At 35.5% G+C, this 16,852-nt stretch overlaps 1 long non-coding RNA gene across 4 annotated transcripts in view; it reads left to right on the forward strand.

The window, feature by feature from the left end:
- LOC116419197 overlaps positions 1-15,469 on the forward strand; it is a 53,631-nt gene extending 38,162 nt beyond the window's left edge. Inside the window, exons 3-8 of one of the 4 annotated variants that reach the window (XR_004229444.1) lie at positions 7,806-7,862; positions 9,338-9,459; positions 10,650-10,789; positions 11,990-12,079; positions 12,344-12,470; positions 14,358-15,469. This is a non-coding gene — a long non-coding RNA (uncharacterized LOC116419197). Of the gene's footprint in view, positions 1-7,805; positions 7,863-9,337; positions 9,460-10,649; positions 10,790-11,989; positions 12,080-12,343; positions 12,471-12,827; positions 13,394-14,357 lie in introns of those variants that run through there. The other 3 variants (XR_004229447.1, XR_004229445.1, XR_004229446.1) reach the window with 3 other exon arrangements.
- Positions 15,470-16,852: the final 1,383 nt, after the last annotated feature.

Consider the following 16,852-nt stretch of genomic DNA (forward strand, 5'->3'; position numbering starts at 1 on the left):
AAACAAATCAATTTCTTTTTGTCTTTCTGCTTTTGTTCATTCATGTAAGCATGAGTGAGGTGATTCAACAACAGTTTGGCAATAAAAGCACAGTTCTTATAAAACTTGTAATCTTTATTATATCTTACAAAAGTCCTTGGAGGTTCTATGAATGTTGCCAAGTAAGGAACATTTCTCTTTTCACTGGATCTTTGCTTATATTTTGATGTGACCTACATACTTGGCAGAGGTTCTGCCAAACTGGTATTTCTCAACTGTCAGCTTCAGACCAACTTTCTTGAGCCAAGTTTACACTCATCTGTCTTTCCTCATGTTTTTCTAATGTTCTTTTAATGTCAAAGAAAATGAGGTCAGTTAGATATAAAAACATTTCCATAAAATTAATGGCTCCAATTTTCTATATTAGCTTTGGAAAGTAACAAATGTCCCCAAGATGCTTTAAAATGTGCATTCAGATGAAAGCCATAGGAAGACACTATGTGAATCCAAGGCTGAGAACCACTGGTTATGGGTTATCTTGAAACCACAGCATAGTATACCAATTTTGTTCAAAAGCTAGTAATCCATACCAATATATGTCTTTCCATTCTTTTCTTAGTATCACTACTATACAGGAGAGTGTCTTTCAAACTTTTGTTCTCAATATCTTTACACTATTAAAAATTAATAAGGATCTGTCCAAAGAGTTATTGTTTATGTGGGTTATATTTATATTTACCAGATTGGAAATAAAAACTAATATTGAATTTGTAGGCTCTCTGAAAGGGTTTCAGAGACCCCAAAGATTCTCTGGACCACACTTTATGAACCACTGTTATAGGTGATATATACAGGCTTCTGGGCTCTGTGATGATGCCATTGGCCAGTCTCTTTTGGCATGATTTCTAAAGTCTTTCATCATAAACAAAGGGATATTTTTAGAATTTTCCCTGGAATTGTTATGAATGATTGAGTTGGATTCTGTAGGTTGCTCCTCAGGCATATCCTATCTTCTAATTTTGCATAGTTTGTTCCTGTTCTCTTCCTGGACTTCTGCCTCACCCAACTTTTTCATCCTTCTGGTCCTGAGGAATCATCAAAATCAAATCCGTTAGCATTCATTCCTGTGTTTGAAAATCCAGTGCTCTAATTTGAAATTATACCTAAAGGGCTATAAAACTGTGCATATCCTTTGATCCAGCAGTCTCACTACTGGATTTGTATTCCAAAGAGATCATAAAAGAGGGGAAAGGACTCACATGTACAAAAATATTTATAATGCCTTTTTTCTCATTAGTATTTTTTTCCAAATACATAAAAAGATAGTTTTCAACATTCATTTATGTAAGATTTTGAGTTCCAATTTTTTTTTCTTCTGCTCTCCCTTATGTCCCCCCTTCCCAAGACAGCAAGCAATCTGATATAGATTATACATGCACAATCATTTTAAACATATTTCCCTATTAGTCATGTAGCTATACATATTTTTGTATATGTGGCATTTATTTTTCTTTTTTCCTTTGTTCTTTTTGAGGATATAGGTTTACTAGTGTTATTTCTGAGTTAAATGATAAATGTGGTTTAGTGACTTAAGGGATGAACCTGATAGGGTGAGATCTCTCAAGACAGTTGTAAAAATCGAGTAAGGCTTCATCTACCCCAGAGTTGGAATAGGCCTGAAGGTCCTTGACCATTGACTCAAGGCCATACTTAAGTCCCCTTTCTGCTATCCTCCCATGACATCATTTTCTCCCTACTTCTATCTAAGATGGGCAACTATATACTTACTGGCCAAGTTCAATTTCTTAGATAGTTCCAGCATTTAGAATGTAAGACCCTCAGGCAATGAGGATGATGGTCAGTGGTAGGAGGGGTGTTTATGTTAGGGACTATTCAAAGTATAAAACCCATCCCAAAAGGTACCTCTTTTCAATTGCTTGCTTGAGGAGGAATGCCCGCTTCTCTTGAGAATGTACAATAAACTTTTGTTTTGCTCCTAGATCTCTCCAGGTTTTTATTAAATGGTGACCACTCACCATTCTGAGTCACACAGGGACATAATTTCATATTACTTTCCAGAATGACTGGACCAATTCACATGTTGCCTCTCAGTGCAGTAGTGTCCCTATTTTGCTCCTGCATCATTTGTTATTCTCCTTTTTGGTCAAGCAAATCTTTTTAACCTAAGAGAGCTGCTGCTTTTTAAAATAGCTTCTGGCTATTAAATAGGCCTTAAAATAGGTCTTTAAGGCCTTAAGTAGGCCTTAAAATAGGATGGCCTACAAATTAATTGCTAAGTGTTATTTCCTATTATTAGTACATCAGGAATATTTGAAAAAATCAAATGGGTCCTGCTAATTTAATGACCACTTTCCAAAGACCTCCCCTGGCTTGGATTGGCAAATTTTATTTTGTAATCCTTTAAGACTTATAATAATATTTCATATATACATATATGTATGTATATATGTTTCATAATTTGTTTTGCCATTCTCCAGGTGCCCAGTGGATGGATATTTATTTTGTTTCTAGGTCTTTGCTACTTCCTCAAATGTTGTTATAAATATTTTGGTGTATATGGAGATTTTGTTCTTATCAAAATCCTATTTCAGGTGTATGCCTCAGAATAGGATCTCTTGGTCAAAATGTATGTACATTTTATTCACTTTGTACTCATAATTCCAAATCATTTTATTTTTGAAAATGTCCATCACAGTTGATCATCACATAATCTTCTTGTTGCTATATACAATGTTCTCTTGGTTCTGGTCATTTCACTTATCAGTTCATGAAAGTCTGCAGGCTTTTCTGAAATCAACCTGCTCATCATTTCTTATAGAACAATAATGAATTGTAATTGATACATTATATTGTTGAGGTATCAAGTTCCTTTGGTTATGGATGCTTTGATTCACTGTATATTATTTGTATTCTTTTCTCTTTTGGGGAGCATATGTTGGTACATGGAAAAAAGTTGCCATTATTTTTAACAACTTAAGTTTCTCTTGCATGGATATCAGGTTGCATATTTGCTTTTTGTTTATACTTTCAACTTTAAATACTGTGCTACTGTAAGACTTGTTTGCATACTTACCACTTAAGTTAATATTAATGGATTGCTGAGTTTCTTAAAGAAACATAGAACTATAGAGCTCAGATACAGTGAATATCATTATCCAAGTTAAAGATTTGTTAGCCCTGCCACAAATCAATAACCAAACGTAGTTGAAAGGATCTAGAATAAAACCTTTTTACACCAAATAAAAGAAAAGACAAAAAAAAAAAAAAAAAAAACCAAAAAAAACCCCCTAAATTTGCCAGAGTGGGTAAGTGAAAATCCCATTGAAAGCAAAAGAGAAAAAAAAGATGTGAAACAGAATTTAAAATATAAAGATTAATGAATAAGGTCAAAGTTGCTTAAAATTAAAGAAGTGATACATAAAAGTACAAGGAAAGTGAATGAAACAAAATTTCCTCCAGCCAAAATCAAGGAAAAAAATCTCAACCACTGACCAATTCCCATAAAATCTGCCACTAATAATTCTAAGCACATGAGAGGATTAAAATGTACTTTCAAAAACATAGTAAAAACATAAGTTATAGTAAGAGAAAATAAAATAAAAGGGGGGGGGGGAGGTGAATGAGACCACATAAGCTAAGTAGGGAGTGGTCCTAAGCTAATCTTAATGAAACCACTTAAATGCCTTGAAAGGTGGGTCTCTGTCAGATGAGAGTTTCAGAGCTCACCCCAAAAGTCAAGGAGGACAGTTTCAAGATTCACCCCTGCCACCATGAATGATAAATATGAAACAGATTTGGGGGAGCATATAGTGGCTTTTAACAATTAACAATGAAAAATAAAAGTTCCTCAGTAGAACTTCCAATTAACCAAGAGAAAGGAAATAAACACACCATGATATGGGAATATGCCATTGACTAGAAGGCTAAATCCATAGTGGAGTTTAGCACCCTAAAAGAGTTGGCTATAAGAAGGAGAAAGACACCATGAGGCATAGAAGACGAATGGGGTAAAAAGAAAGACACCAAGAGACAGAATACTTTGGTGGACTAATTCAGAAGGGATTCAGCAAAGATGCTGTAGACTATGGACAGATTTACAGGGAAAATTTGATCTCGGGAATTGACATAACTTTGCTTTCTGATTGCATACAGTAAGGTGGAGTTACCAAGACCTCCACAGGGGTGGGACTGTAATATTGAGCAAATTCTTATCAGTGCCCTTCCCTACTTGCCCCTCATAGTAATCTTATCAGTACTTCAGGCTTTCTCTGCCAACTCCGTCTAGTTATCCAGTATTTCATCATTAGCAGATAGAATTAATATTCTTCTCAGTATAGGTATTGCTACCCCACCCAACCTAACAAGGAATTTAATCCAACATGAAACTCTGGCCCATTGGTCTTCTACTCTGGCTTGATTAGGTTGCCTAAGGCTGGGCAGTTTAGAAGTAAACGATATAAACAAATTTCCCTATCCCCTCATTAGAATAGATCTACCTCTCATAATATTCAGTATTCATGGTTAATATTAATGATAATGTTAACCAATTAGGGATAATTGCTATCCCCAGGAATACCTGCTCTTTCAAGGGCACATAAACAGCGAGTTCATCACCACAGAATCTTCTTTGTTCTAAGAGAGATGGCCAAATGGCCATTTCTTTTATTAATAAAATGCTACATTATTAAAATGAGTAACTATTCATAAACTATGTCTTTTCAGACTTTTAAAATGTCATAGATAGCAATATTGTATCAAAGGATGAACTTTTATCCAGAGACAAAGCTTGTGGGAAAATGCTTCGGTGTTTTTATATATACATCCTTTACTTTAAAAGGAAATTTTCCCCTCAATTGTCTCCTCCAGGATTCATTACCAATACTACACCCTAAGGAGCAAATATTTTTAGTTAACATTGTTTATAAAAACAAAGTAAACATTTAAAACAAAGAAAAACAAATAGACTCTTCCCATGCTCAGAGAGTAAATTCTATGAAGGAGTTCGAGAAAATAAAGAAGAGTTTATGTGTCTAGCTCAAATATAAAAGGATTTCAACAACATAAACCTATCAGCTCAATCAGCCACTCCATGTGGCCATTGACTCTCCCCATGCTTTTGGTCTCCTGGTTCTATGAAGCTTCCCATGGGCTCCCCTCTTTCAGTTCAGTACAGACATCTTATCAGGAACTAGATTACTCTTTCAGAATGACTTCTACCTGCAATGACTTTCTAAAATCACCTAAAACATATAGCCTGTTATTTTTTGTCATTTCTCTTTGCTTTCTAATACACTCAAGTAATATTTATGACTCATAAAGGACTCATTTGTCTTTACTGCGACTTTACATTTAGTTTGATCAGCTTCTTTTCTCTGATTAAGCCTGCTTTCCCAGCAATTTAGTTGATATAGACACAGATTATAATGATATGATGAAATGATTATATGTTAACAAGGTATTAACTCTTTAGGAAATAAGCTCTTCAGAAGAGAATATTATATACAATAATAGAAATATCATTGTAATGCCAGAGAAACTGAACAAGACAGAGATTAGAGACCAATATAATAGTTTATTAAATGGAGAGATATACTGGGACCAAATGGATCCATGGTTGGACGCAGGCCTGAACAAGACTATCATCTCAAAGAATACAGCCCTGAGTGTTGGGGCAGCAAGGTTTTTATAGGATAACAAGAACAATGACATAATGGGGGAGGTACCTGGATGGGGATAACCTAATAGGGGGAGGCACCTAGGATGACACAATGGAGGGAGGTACTGGAGAGGTTACTGATATTCTAATGACATCTAAAATGGATAGAACTTTATCCTGTCAAACATTAAGAAGGAATGATTATAGCCTAAAGATATAAAACCTTTATCTCATCAAACATTAAAAGGGAAAGGTTATAACCTGAGGCAGCGTAACTAAATAGGACAATTGGAGAAACTGGGTCAGGACATTAAAAGGGAACTGTGGCATAACACTATGAAGATAAGTAACTATAAAAGACTTAGCTACTCTCATCAATTCAATGATTCACAATAATTCCAGAGGATTTATGAAATGTTATTCATCTCCAGTGAGAGATTTGATAAGCTCTAAGTGCAGGTTGAAGTATTTTTTTCACTTTCTTTTTCTTTCTTTTTTTTTTTTTTTTTGCAACATAGCTAATGTGGAAATATATTTTGCATGACTTTATATGTACAATGAATAACACATTTCTTACCATCTTAATAAGTGAGGGTGGGGAAGGAGAGAGGGAGAGAATTTGAGACTGAAAATAAAAATTTAAATAATTTTTTATAAGAAGTGCTTAACTGAATTAGAAAAACAGATCTCTATAACTAACAGAAAATGGACATACTCTTTAAAGACATCATTTGGAACTAGCAGAGGTAAGAGCCAGCACCTAAAAGAACCTAACTATTCATCTCTTGTGGTGGTGGTAGGGTTATAAAAAGGGGGGCAGTTTTTCCTCACTCCTGTTAGTCAAAGCTTCATCCAGAAGTATAGTTCACCTAGAACTTGGAGAGTCAAGGCTGAGAGATTTTGAGGCACAGTTGAGAGAGTATAGAGATACACACTTCAAACACAGTATAGAGAATCATTATTACTAAAGGGAGGAAGCAGATTTGAGGAACAGGACTCTCTCAGGAGAAAAGAATGCTTGCTATGCACTCAAGAGAATGCTATCCCTGGCAATTAGAGTGAGCTGTGGAGAGCAGCAAGAAAGGCCAAGGACACAAAGATTGAATGTGTGGAGCTCTACTGTAGATCTCAAAAGATGCTGGTCATTAAGAGATGTGAACATTTTCAATTGGGGGAGACAAGAAGAAAAAGGATCCTTATAATTTAGTGCTAAACTTCATTTTTTTAATATTAAAATATTTTCTTCATGAACTTTATTATATGTTTTTCAACATTTATGAGATTTTGATTTTCATTTTTTTTCCTTTCCCTCCCTTACAGCAAGCAATCTGATGTACAATTTTATTGAACATATTTCCACATCAGTCATGTTATGAAAGAAGAGTCAGAAAAAAAGAGAAAAACCATGAGAAAGAAAAAAACAACAAAAAGTGAAACTAGTATGTTTTAATCTGAATTCAGATTCCATAGTTCTTTCTCTGGATGTGAATAGCATTTTTCATCATGAGTCTTTTCAAATTGTCTTAACTAATCTATCAAAAAAAAAAAAAGCTAAAATCTATCAAAGCTAATCACAGGACAATGTTGCTGTTAACTGTGTACAATATTCTGATTCTGCTCACTTCACTCAGCATCAGTTTATGTAAATCTTTCCAGATTTTTCTGAAATCTGTGTGCTCATTATTTCTTTTTCTTTAAAACAATTTTTAGGTTACATATGTACATTCATTTTTTGCATATTTCCATATGAGTCATGTTGAGGGGGGAAAAAAATAGAACAAAAGAGAAAAACTACCAGAAAGAAAGAAAAAAAGATGCTTTGATTTTCAGTCTCCATAGTTCTCTCTTTGAATGCAGATGGCATTTTCTATCCAAAGTTTACTGGAATTGCTTCAGATCACTGAATTGCCAAAATCTAAGTCTATCACATTTGATCATCACACAATTTTGTCGTTACTGTGTACAATGTTCTCCTGGACCTGCTTGTCGTAATCAGCATCAGTTCATGTAAGCCTTTCCAGGCTTTTCTGAAATCAGTCTGTTCATTTTTTATTGCACAATAATATTCCATTTCATTCTATATTTTTAAAAAATTAAGTAAAACATCAAGGCTATATTTACATTCTGTGGTTTCACATTTTCTTTTTAGGAAGGGAAACTATTAGAGCGAGCCAAACCATATTCTGTGAAGCTTTTCTTGGAAAAGGTAATTGATACTTGAAGATATGGCTGAATAACTGATCAGATCTTTAACTAGATTTGAATATGGTTCAAACAGGTGTGTCCTAATGAATCTTCAATCTTTTTGTTTCTCATCCAGAAACTCTACTTTGGGACTTAGTGATGAGGGACAGGAAGGGAACAATAAAAAGGAAATTTTGGCTGCTAGTATTATTTTTAAAATCAGTTATTTTCTGATTATCTATATCCCCTATATATGAAACCAAAGGTGGAGACTAGGTATACAAAATAACAAATGTTATACGGTTATCCCATTCCACATCTTGACTTTCCCCAAGGAGCTTTTGAAATATCATGGTTTGACAAAAGGAATTTATCGGGAATTTAGGGGGAGTTTTGCAGAAGCCACAGATGACACAAAAAGGCCAACAGATGACCAAAAAAAAAAAAAAAAAAAAAAGATATAATTTTGACCTCCATATAGCCTATGACCAAATACTTAACCCAAATTTTACAATAAGATTCTATAAACACCCCATAGAAGGAAAAAAATCATACTTCTTCTCTGGTATGAAGGGAGGCCCCTAACCCCAATGATGTAAAACAGCACTTTATTCCTAACGTATAGGGCTTAGTCTTACTGGCATTCAGGAAATCTGTAGTGATTTCATCAGGTAAACTGCCCTACTTCAAAGTATTATTTTAATGAAGTGGTTCTTCCCATAAGTTTTTAGATCAAGGCAACAAGCATTTATAAAGTACTTACTATTGCCAGGCACTGTACTATGTACTTAATAAATATTATCTCAATTAATACATTCCACAGCCCTGGAGGAAGGTACTATTATTATCTCCATTTAATACTTTCCTCCATTTTACTGTTCAGGAAAGTCAAACAGAATTAAGTAACTTGCCCAGGATCTATATGTACATCTAACTAATATATGAGACTGAATTTGAACTTAAGTTTGTCCTGGCTCTATAAACAGCACTCTATTCATTGGATCACTTAATAGAAATAACAGTTCTCCATCTGTAAAATGAAGATAACAATGACCCTACATTTCAGGGTTATTGTGAGAATCAAATGAGATAATAGGTAAAAAATGTTTTCCAAACCTTAAAGTGCTCTATAAATACAGTTGTTATTAATATTAATATTATTACCACAAGTCTTTGGTAGTATCCACTGGGCAAATCTCAAACTGAAAACATTTGGTAGCTTAGCAGACTGTTTCCAGGATTTGTACTGCCATAAGCAAAAGCTTATAGATTATGGGACTCCTTGAAGTTGTTTACTAACAGTTCCTTCATGTGGTTCCTGAGGTTTTCCATCTTATAAAATGGAAAACTTCCAGAATCATTCTGCAAAAGGCTGGAGTCATTGCAGTAGATTATGTGACATGAACATTCCTTACCTCCCACTTCTCAATAAGAACATACATGATAGCTCTCAAAATGAGTTTCTTCTTTGGGTCATGCTTTTTTTTAATTCATCAGGTGCTTGAAAAGCAACCAAAATCAAAATTCTCTGGGTTTGCCCTGGCCTTGAAGGATGTTCCCTGTTTGCCTGAATTTCCCCATCTGTAAAATGAGAATAACAATGGACCCTACATCTCAAGGTTATGTGAGAATCAAATGAGATAATAATATGTATAAAATACTTTCCAAACCTTTCTTTCTTTCCTTCTCTCTCCTTTTCTTTTCTTTTCTTTTCTTTTCTTTTCTTTTCTTTTCTTTTCTTTTCTTTTCTTTTCTTTTCTTTTCTTTTCTTTTCTTTTCTTTTCTTTTCTTTCTTTCTTTCTTTCTTTCTTTCTTTCTTTCTTTCTTTCTTTCTTTTTTTTTTGGAGGCAATTCGGGGAAAGTGACTTCCCAAGATCACACAATTAATGAGTGTCTGAGACTACATTTGAATTCAGGGACTCTTGATTCCAGGATTAATGCTCCATCCACTTTGCCCATTTAGCAGAGCCACATTGTTTCTCTTATATTTCTATGCCATTTGACTTATTTTCTGGGAAAGCTTCCATAGAGGAGGCACAGGGTATTCAGGTAGTGACTGTACCAGGTAGAGTCAGTCCCCATAAATGCATTCAGGGATACTCAGTAGGCTTAGATGTACTTTGATCTTCTTTCAGACTACAATTTCCTTAGAAAAGATCAGCAAGATATCATCTAAATACAGGTCACCCCTCTTCACTCAGTCCACAGGAGTCCAAGTCTTGCATAAGCTTTCGGGAATATATGGCAGCCAAGAACCACAGTAGAGAAAGCACTGAAAAACCTGTATTCAAATCTATTTACTATCTCTAGCCTGGGTGATTCATTTAACTTCTGTTTGACTCAGTTTCCTCATCTGTAAAATGAGAGTACTAATACCATCTACCTCTCAATGTTCTAAGTCTCAAATGAGATAATTGTAAAAGTGTTCAGCATAGTGCCTGGCACATACTATGTGGCTGTATGTAAATTCTAGCTATTATTATTTGTGGCAAGTGCTTTTCATAAAAGATCTAGCAAATAATTATCACTTTTAAAGATAATAGCACATTCTTCAATTCTTATGGTCACAGTTGGTCCAGTTTATCTTGCCTATCTTGTTTGTACATATATTGTCTTTCCTGTTGTACTGTGAACTCCATGACAGCAGGGCACTGATTTGTTTTTTATTTGGGGAGGAAGTTTGTTTTGCCTTTCTTTTGTGCTTTGGAGGTAATATCTCTCCCTAATTGTGATGATCATAGTGGATGCAACAACTCAGCTGTGTTCTCTTACTCGCCTCCTCCTCACTAGTATCTCTTTTCTCTATCAGGCACAATGTTGCTTCCATCTTTCTCTTGGGATTTGAAGCAGCCCTGTCAGTTTAACTCAACTGTCAGTTCCCAGAGCAGGAGACACTCCCTGAGGGCTCTGCGAAGGAACACTGCAGGGGATTTCTATGAGGACCAGCAGGTATCCACCTTCAACATTGTCTCCTTGTTAGAATTTAGGGCAATACCCTTAGGTGAGGGATGTTACAGAACTAGTGCAGATCTGGTCCCTGGTCTAACACCCTCTAAAATCAGTTTTTCCAAAGGAAATACAAACTCAAAGGCTTTTTTCCTCTCCTGTTGTAAGGAATCCAGTATACATCAACCCCCGCCCCCCCACCAGTATATACACCCTGGATGTTGGGGCAGTGTGCCCCAATTTGTAGGTGGGATTTGGATAGGCTCATACTGACTCTGGAGGGGTCATTGTAACTCAGAATGAATAAGGAAGGATATTGAGGAAATGAACATAGGTTTTCTCTGCACTGTCCATCCAAGCATTGTAAACACTCAACTTTTGGTGATTTCAGGATATGGTATTTTCAGGGAGTGAATTAGGCCAGAAATGGGTCCCCTGAGGCCTTTCCATCTCTCTATTTTATCTACCACTGTTGTGTCATTTCAGTCAAATGCCATAATCAGAACTCAGATGATTTCTCAATTCGTAAACAAGAAAATCTCCCTGAGGTGGTTGGATGCTTCCCCATTTTAAAAATTAAATTACATTTTTTTCAATGAACAAAAATTAATTTTCTCTCCTGATCCCATTTGCACTATAATAATTGTAATAAAGTAAAAAATGTAATAAAGTAATAAAGTCAAGTAAAACTTATTCCTCTGTTGGCCATGGCCTATCTATCCCCACAAACATACACATATACACATACATGTACACATGCACATGATCTACATGCATACATGTGTGCACCTATATATGTACATGTGTATATGAACACACATACTTATATGACTTATTCTGCATTCTGATTCCATCACCTCTCTTTCAGAATGAGGGTAGTAAGTTTCATCACCAGGGGTCCTCTGGAATCCTGATTAGTCATTGCATTGGTCAAAGTCTGAAATCTTGTTGCCTTCCATCATAAGGCACAAGATGATAGACTTAGAACTGAAAGAGAATTTAAGGACTCTCCTTTCCAACCCACTGATTTAAGAGATAAGGAACTGTGGGCCCAGAGAAATGAATTTGCCTCTCCAAGATAGTAAGTACCAAATGTGAGATTTGAATTCAGGTCATCTGAATGAAGTCCACAAAATGGTTCATAGAGTAGGATTGACCAGCTAAGATTCTGAACTCTTTTCTTAACTATTGTTACTGTTGAAGGTCAAACTATTATTTCCTCACAAGGATGAGCTGTTGAAGAAACTAGAATTACTTTGTCATGAAATGATGGAGATGAAATTCTCCTTTCAAGTAAGTACTTTCTTCTTTCTGAGAAGTCTAAATGTTCTCATTAGGTCCTAATTACCAAACTGCCATTTAAAAACTAGTATTCCAAGATCCCCAATGACATCTGTCTCATTGAGGATGCTGGGATGTAGCCCTGTTCAGGGAGCTCGCACATTGGAGCTATTGCATAATCTTCCTTCCTGTGTGTTAGGCTACCTACGTTTCCCCAGTGTCTATTGCTCGGCATACAATCTTTCCAATCGTCTTTTCTTATTAATTCTTTAACAGCAAGCTTCAACCACAGCTGGAACATCACTTAGAGTCTGGGACCTTCTCATCTTGGAACATCCATCAGCCCCTGCAGCTTTCTCACAATGGAACATCCCTCCACCATGGCAGCCCGCTTTTCCCATTGGTGAGTTCTTCTCAGGTTTTCCATCTAGCCCAGGCCAGAGAAACTGTATAACTTTTTGGGCTGTGCTTCTGACTTTCTGCATTTCAACACTGTTTTTAGCTTCCTTTTGTGTATGATCTCCTTCCATTCCCTTTAGAGTAGAGATTGTCTTTCTTTTCCTTGTATTTTTATTGCCACCTCTTAGCGTATTTCCTGGCACAATTGTTGTTCATTTGTGTCCAATTCTTTCTGATTCTCTGGAACATACTGTGCATGGGTTTTTCTTGGCAAAGTTAGTGAGGCAGTTTGCCATTTCTTTTGTTAAGTGACTTGTCCAGGTCACACAGCTAGTAAATCTGAAGTTGGATTTAAATTCAGGTCTTCCTGACTCCAGGCCCAGTCATCTATCCACTGAGCCACTAAACTGCTTCCAGTCACTAGCTCAGTCACCAAAACCAAGAGTCTTCAATAAGGTCAAGCCCTGGCAGTAAGGACCAGCTCTACAGTAATTGCATAACCCCACAGTAACTATTCAAATATACAATGATGCTGATTCAACAATGTGACTTCAACAAAAACACACATATGCACACATTTTCCTATTCAAATAAGAAAAGTACAATGTTATTAAAACAGTTTTTTAAGCAATAATAAGAACAAAGTTTCAGTAGCACTTTGAAACAACAATATAATGATTAGGGTGATTATAATGTATAAAGATTGGACTCCAAGTTTTGGAGGGTGTTGGAGGGAAGTATTTTTCTTTATTGCTATTAATTAATCTGGAAAATTATAGGTGTACAAAAAGTTTTAATCCCTTGTGTATAAAATAATGTATAAATTTGTGTGTAATGTGTAAATAAATGTGTAAAATAATAAATAGTTAATGTTTATAGAGAACTTTCTTTGTGGTAGGCACTGTGCTAAATATGTTTACCATTATTACCTCATTTCATCTTCACAACGACCCTGGGAAATAGATGTTATTATTATCCCCATTTTACAGATGAGGAAACTGAGGCAAAACTCAAAATATTATTTTTTAAATTGATTTTTATTTTTTCTTTTCTTTTGTTTTTTTAATGGTATTTTATTTTCCAAATACATGTAAAGGTAATTTTTGACATTGGTTTTTATAAGACTTTGTGTTCCAAATTTTTCTCTCTCCCTCCCCAAGATAGCAAACAATTTGAAATAGGTGAAAAATGTGCAATCCTTTTAAATGTGTTGCCATATTTTTCATGTTGTGCAAGAAAAATCAAATCAAAAGGGGGAAAAGAAAAACACGAGAAAGAAAAAAAAAAAAGGAAAAAAAGGTGAAATACTATGCTTTGATCCACAGTCAGTCTCCATAATTTTCTCTCTGAATGCAGATGGTATTTTCCATCCCAAGTCTATTGGAATTATCTTGAATCCCCACATTCACAATATTCTTGCTTAAAAAGAGTAGGGGAGAGGTGAAATTCCATAAATTTCAAAAGAAAAAAAAAAGCTATTCCAGACTGAGTTGACCTAATGTTATATTCAGGTTCTTACAACTATAACTCTCATCTCAAGGAGTAGCTGACTGGCTTTCACTTAGAAGTTATTGTTGTTATTCAGTTGTTTAGTTGTGTCTGACTCTTTGGGACCCTCTGGACCATAATGTCCATGGGGTTTTCTTGGCAAAGATTCTGGAGTGTTTTGACATTTCCTTCTCCAGTAGATTAAGGCAAACAGAGCTTAAGTGATTTCCCTTAGAGACAGATCAACAAATGTCAGGTGGCCCAGAGAACCAGGTGCTGCTATATCAAGCTCTTCCAGCTCTGGTGGTATGGGAGAATGATTCATTTCTGTAGGGGAAGGAAAGAGGGCAGCTGGGAAAAAAGCCAATGTGGACTCACCTTGCAGGACTTTGTTTTGTTCCAGAAAAGGAGTGAGTAAGGAAGCTTGATGGGTCCAAAGCTGATGACTGAGCTGAGTAAAGAAGCTGTCCAGATCCAAAGCAGAGCCTAGTGAGAGTGAATGGGTGGAAGCAAGCTGGGGTGAGATATCCAGGGCTAACTGGAAACTTGCTTTGCTTTCTCTTCTCCTGGTTAGATTATGCTTGGTTCATGTATTTGACCAACAATCTGATAACTTGCCCCCCATTTTTTCCTCTCTGAGATTGTGAGGAAGAAAGGACGGGGGATCCCATAACTTATCCAGCTATAGTATCACAACAGCCTACAACTGGAATTCTGCTGCTTTAAACACAGAGATGTCTTTGATTTTTGTTAACTAAAGTTGCAATTAAACCACAATTTATTTTATTGTGATCTGTTTCTTAATCCTAGAGTACCTTTGGATTTTATTTTGCCTTGAAATCGTGAAAATATATTTCTTCTTTCACTATAAGAAAAATTAATAATTAGTAATAGTGGGAAATGGGGAAGGGGCTTGGTCATATATCTGATGGTGCTTATGGGCATTGCATGCCAACAAAACTTTGATTTCTAGTCTATGTCCCAGCTCTAGAAATATCTGGCACCTAAATACCCAAAAGTCTTCCAAGTAACTGAATCCCATTCAGTGGTATACCACCTTTTAGAGTGGACCCAAACACAATGACCCCCACACAAACCCCCACACACAATGATGATAGTTGATTCTGGCTCACCATCTATTAAGTCATTTCTTATAAATAAACCCCTATTTTCATTTCTGACTTCCCCCTCAGTTCATTTAGGATTAATCATAACTGTAGAGTAAAGCAAAATAGCATTTACTTAAAATAGTATTAAAACCAGGCAGCCCTTACTCTGATCATCCATTTCCCAAAATCACTTCCTCCTATTTTAATTTTACAAAAATCTAATCCCAGATACTCTTCCCAGTATTCTCAATCCTTCTACTTTTGTACTACTTCTTGGTTCAAAGTTAAAATCAAGGTACCACCAAAGGTATTATAACTTTCCCAGTGGAGGAATGCAAAAATCTCAGTGCCCAGCAGTCTAGTATTTGATAAATTCCTTAACTCCAGCTTCTGGAATAAGAACTCACTATTTGACAAATTGTTGGGAAAACTGGAAGATAATATATCAGAAACTCAGTATAGACCTACATCTCATATGCCATTCCAAAATAAGGTAAAAATGGATATATGATTTAGCATAAAAGATGATACCATAAACAAATTTGAATAAGGGATAATTTACCTATCAGATCTGTGGAGAAGGGAGGAATTTATGACCAAAGAAGAACTAGAGAACATTATGAAAGGCAAAATGGACAACTTTGATTCCATTAAATTAAAAAGTTTTTGCACAACAGAAACAAGATTAAAAGGGAAGTGCAAAGCTGGGGAAAAATCTTTACAGCCAGCATTTCTGATAAAGGTCTCATTTCTAAAATATATAAAAAACTGTGTCAAATTTATAAGAATACATGTCATTCCCCAACTGATAAATGGTCAAAGGATATGAACAGACAATTTTCAGATAATGAAATTAAAAGTCATTTATAGTTGTATGAAAAAATGCTCTAAATCACTATTGATTAGAGAAATGCAAATAAAACAATTCTGAGGTACCATCTCATAACTCTCAGATTGGCTAAAATCACAGGAAAGGATAATGATAAATGTTAGAGGAGATGTGGGAAAACTGGGACACTAATGCATTGTTGATGGAGTTGTGAAATGATCCAACTATTCTGGAGAGTAATCAGAAATTATGCACAAAGGGCTATAAAATTGTATACCCAGCAGTGCCATTATGGGATCTGTATCCCAAGGAAATCATAAAGGAAGGGAAAGGGCCCACATGTGCAAAAATATTTGTAGCATCTCTTTTTGTATTAGCAAAGAATTGGAAAAGGAGTGGATGCTCATCAATTGGAGAATGGCTAAATAAGCTGTAGTAGTGAAGGTAAATGGGATATTATTGTTCTATAAAAAAAAGAATGATAAGCAAACTGATTATAGAAAGGCCTGGAAAGATTTACATGTATTGATGCTAAGCAAAATTAGCAGAACTAGGAATACATTGTACACAATAACAGCAAGAATGTGCAAGGGCAGCTAGCTGGTGTAGTGGATAGAGCAATCAGCTCTAAAGTCAGGAGGACCCAAGTTCACATTTAACCTCAGATACTTAATACTTCCTAGCTATGTGACCCTGGGCAAGTCACTTAACCCCAATTTCCTCAGCAAAAAAAAAAAAAAAAAAAAGTGTGTGATCAATTATGAAAGACTTGGTTCTTCTCAGGGGTTCAGTGATCCAAAGCAATCAATCCCAATAGACTTTGGACAGAAAATGTCATCTGCATCCAGAAAAAGAATTAAAGAGACTAAAGGTAAATCAGCACATGCTATGTTCACTTTTTTTTTTTTAATTTCTCCCATGACTTTTTCCTATTGCTCTGATTTTTCTCTTCCAACATAA

This window comes from Sarcophilus harrisii, chromosome 5, assembly GCF_902635505.1.
Source record: "Sarcophilus harrisii chromosome 5, mSarHar1.11, whole genome shotgun sequence".
Taxonomy (NCBI): Eukaryota; Metazoa; Chordata; class Mammalia; order Dasyuromorphia; family Dasyuridae; genus Sarcophilus; species Sarcophilus harrisii.